A 4,358-nucleotide genomic window follows, 5' to 3' on the forward strand; every position below is an offset into this window, starting at 1 on the left:
TTAATATTTTGTGAAATAATCCTTCAACATTTCAACCTGAGGCTTGAATTTAGTCAATCACAAAAGGACAAACATCACATGAGACCATGTTAATAACACATTCTTTGATAGTTATCAGGTGTGGGAGGGAAGAAGGTAGTGTACTGGCTAGAGTGTAGACACGTGTTAATTTGGGTGATAGGAAAGGCACTGTGTAACAAGAGGAAGGTTAGCAGAGGGATGATAAAGACGGAGGAAGACATGGAGAAGATGTAAGAGCTAAATTAAAACGATCTATGGATATATGCATGGTTAGATAGATACACAGGCTGAATAGGTGTAGGAGGGAGAGAAAGAGTGGCGGTGGTGGTTGTTGTTATGTGCTGTGGAGTCTGTTCCGATTCATAGTGATCCCGTATAGCATTTCCGAGGCTGTAAATCTTCATAGGAACAGAAAGTCTCATCTTTTTCCTGTGGAGAAGCTGGCAGATTTTAACTGCTGACCTTGCAGTTAGCAGCCCAACTCGTAATCTACTACACTATCTGGGCTCCTGGGAGAGGGAGAGTGTGCCCATAAATATATAAAGGTTTGACAGAAGATATTTGTACATGGGTATTTAACTTTGCTGCAAACATATCAAAGTATGTGGTGGAGTTTACAGGGGGCAAAAGTATGCAAATTTCTTAGACATTACCAAACACCTGGAGGGAATGAAGTTTCTAGGTGTGGGGTTACAGGACCATAGTCTTGGGGGACACCATGGTTCATAGTCCACAAAGACAATGTTTTACATTCTACTTAATGTTTACTCATTTTCTTGGACATTTGCATTTCCCTCTGAATGTGGGGAAAAAGTTAGGTGTCCCATCCCAGCTTCTGCACTGGCCAAAGAGAAGTTCCGAGTGGTCCCCCAAGGCTACACAAGCGGGGGTGGCGTCACCAGGTGTGAGGAGAATGCGAGGATGTGTTTCAGTGGGCGTGCTGGCCGAGTCCCACCCGGGGCTGCTGGCTGTTGCCTCGAGGGCCACCTACAACTTGTCCAGGAAGCTGTCCCTGGCCGAGACGCTCTCTGTCAGGCCTTTGCGCTTGCGCACTTCGGTCACCACCTGGCTGGGGCGGCTGGTGTTGTTGAAGGGGTCTCCGGGAAGGAGTTGCCAGTGGTCGAACACGCACTTCGAGAAGGCCTGGTCACCAGTGTTGGCCTCAGGTCAGCTGTGAAGCCAAAGGACAGGATGGATCACAAACATGGGGCGCCGGCCACATGGGAGTCCTCAAAGACGTGGCCTCTCTTCCCGTTGAGGACACAGTAGATGCCACCGACCACTTGCTCTGGGCACTGGATCTCCACAAGGTATATGGGCTCCATGAGGCGGGGCTAAGCGGTCAGCACGCTGGCGTAGACGCACTGCAGGTTGGCGTGCGCAGTGGTTGGCGTCTGCGTGCAGGGTCACATTGTGGACATGAACGTAGAAGTGCATGCCCCCGCACGTTCTACTCACACACCGCTCTTTGGTAGCCCACTGGAAGCTGTCCACCACGTTGTCCTTGATCTTATTGAAGTACTACACTCCGTTAGTAATGTCGGTGAGAATGTTGGGGCCAGTGCCATCAGGCCCAAAGCACCAGATCTTGCGGGCCTTGGCCACGTCCCACTCGTACTTCTCTGCCCGGTAGCCGGCCTTCTGCTTGAGCTCCTGGTGAGCCGACACCTCACCGTGTTGATGTCCTCAGCCATGCCGTCAGGGGAGGGTCGGGCCTTCATGTACAGCCGGTTGTGCTTTATTGGAGGACTTGGAGAGGCAGAGCACATTGGACTCCTCGCTGACGGTCTCCCGGTAGGAGACCACTGAGTCCAATTTCTTGAAGGGGATGCAGGTGTGGCCCTCCTCCAAGTCCTTCAGGCAGATTTCCAGGTGCAACTCGCCAGCACCCGAGATGATGTGCTTGCCTGACTTCTCAGTGATGCACTGCACTATGGAGTCTGACTTAGCCTGTTGCTTCAGGTCCTCCACCAGTTTGGGCAGGTCGGCAGGGCTCTTGGCCTCCACGGCTACCCTCACCTCAGGGCTGATACTGAACTTCATCACACACATGTTGTGGGCGGGCTTGAAAGTGGTGATCGTGCCCTTTTTACCAAGAACTGGTCACACCCACCAGTTCTACGGTGTTCACACACGGCAAGTCCTCAATGGACTTCACGTAGTGGCCCATCACCAGCATGGTTCTCTGGATGGGCTTCAGGTACAGGTTCTCCTTCTCTCTGCTTGTGTAGTTGGGACCTATGATCTTGATTTTCAAGCCAGTAGATACCAGCCCCAAGAAGATATGTCCGAAGGCGTAGAAACGATCTTTGTCCGAGGTTGACACCATTTTGGAAATGTACATCACGAGGGGGTCTTTGGGGTCACAGTGTTTAATACCCATGGCCGCCTCGTTGTTTGGGGGCTATTTGTACAGCAGCTTGCAGCAGTAGTTCTGGACGGTGACAGGTGAGGGCAAGTGGATGGTGATCATCTGTAGCAGCGCATCCCCAGTAAACAGTCTTCAGGAGGGCTTTGCCGCCTTTGACCTGGTCTTCGCTGTCCAGCTTAATGTCAAGCTTTTTCATCATTTTGGCCGTCTCCTCTTTCTTTAAATTCATGATCGCAACAAACACCTTAAATATGGGTCCAGGATGAGCTGGCAGAGCATCCGCTGCAACTTCTTGCCATCAGGGCTGGTGGGAGACTTGCTAAACTTGCCATTGTTGTTGTGAAGTGCTGTCGAGTCGGTTCCGACCCATAGCGACCCTGTATAGGGTTTTTGAGGAGCAGCTGGTGAGCTTGAACTGCCGACCTTGCAGTTCAAATGGCTTTGAACTCCAGGACTCCATTGTTGTTGTGATTGTGTGCCGTGGAGTCGGTTCTGACTCATAGCGACCCTGAGCAGGGTTTCTGAGGCTGTAAATCTTTACGGGAGCAGAAAGCCTCCTCTTTCTCCCATGGAACACCTGGTAGTTTCGAACTTCTGACTTTGCGGTTCACAGCCCAATTCATAACCACTGCGCTACCAGAGCTCTTAGGACTCCATTGTTGTTGTTGTTGTTGTGTGCCGTGGAGTCGGTTCCGACTCATAGCGACCTTGTACAGGGTTTCCGAGACTGTTAATCTTTACAGGAGCAGAAAGCCTCATCTTTCTCCCGAGGAACAGCTGGTAGTTTCAAACTGCTGACCTTGCGGTTCACAGTCCGATTCGTAACCACTACGCTACCAGAGCTCCTTTGGTCCATTAACGGGGTCAAAATACTGGTCACCCCAGAGCTTCTTCATCATGTCCTCCACTGTCTTGGCCCACTCAGCAGGTCCCAGTTGGCCCTCACCATTGGCGGTAAAAATGGCCATGTACATCTCAACAAACTGCTTCAGGTCCCAGCCATGGAGGCCAGACCCAAAGCCAACTGTGCCAAGGACAGGATCAATCATGATGTTGTTCATGGGCCACTCTCGGCCTCTCGATAGGTGGAGATGATGACATTGATGTTTTCCACAATGCACTGGAAGGTCTGGTAGAGCTCCTTGGATTCCAGTTGCAGCTCCAGCAGGGCCCAGTCTATCTTGTTCATCATCAGCCCGGGCTTGATGCGCTTAACAATGGCCTATGGCAGCACTGTCTTCATCTGCACACATGCACCGGACACACAGTCCACCACCACCACCAGGGCGTCATCAGTGACACGGAGGGCAGCTGTCACCTCGGAAGAGAAGTCCACGTGCCCGGGCGAGTTGATGAGGTTGATGAGGAAGCCGGAGCCATCCTTGCTCAGCTTGATGAAGTTCATATCATTCTTGGAGAGCTCGTAGAAGAGGCATATGGCGGTGAACTTGATCATGATGAGCAGCACTCCTGCTCATCTTTCCGGTGTCAGAGAAGTGGGTCTCCCCGGCCTGGGCGGAGGTGATGATGCTGGCCTTGCAGTGGTCCACTTGGGCGATGACGGACATGTTTCAAATGTTGGCTTTCTTGTTCATAATGGCTGGAATCTGTTCTAAGGTGAAGTTCACCATGGTGGCGGATGGCGGTCGATTCTCCCTGGCAGAAACCAATGGCGAGTCATGCCAAGGATGGTGGTGACAACAGCAAAAGAGCTTTACAGCCTACATTTGTGAGGAGTGACTAGGATATTAAAACCTCATGAATGGCCATCCAAGATGCAACTTTTGGTTTCTCCCTTTGTACAGGAAAGATGAGTGATGAAGACTGAAGATACTTGAGAGCAATTAGTCAATGGACTCATGGAATACATGAACATTACTCTACATGACCCTGAGACTAAAATAACTAGATGGTGTCCAGCTCCCATTACCAACTGTTCTGAAAGGGATCACAGTAGAAGGTCCTA

General features: G+C 51.0%; 1 pseudogene; it reads right to left on the reverse strand.

Annotated features, from left to right (window-relative positions):
- Positions 1–1,008: 1,008 nt before the first annotated feature.
- Positions 1,009–4,023, reverse strand: LOC102830416 (annotated as a pseudogene).
- Between the last annotated feature and the right edge of the window lie 335 nt (positions 4,024–4,358).

This window comes from Chrysochloris asiatica, unplaced genomic scaffold (assembly GCF_000296735.1).
Source record: "Chrysochloris asiatica unplaced genomic scaffold, ChrAsi1.0 scaffold00197, whole genome shotgun sequence".
Classification (NCBI taxonomy): domain Eukaryota; kingdom Metazoa; phylum Chordata; class Mammalia; order Afrosoricida; family Chrysochloridae; genus Chrysochloris; species Chrysochloris asiatica.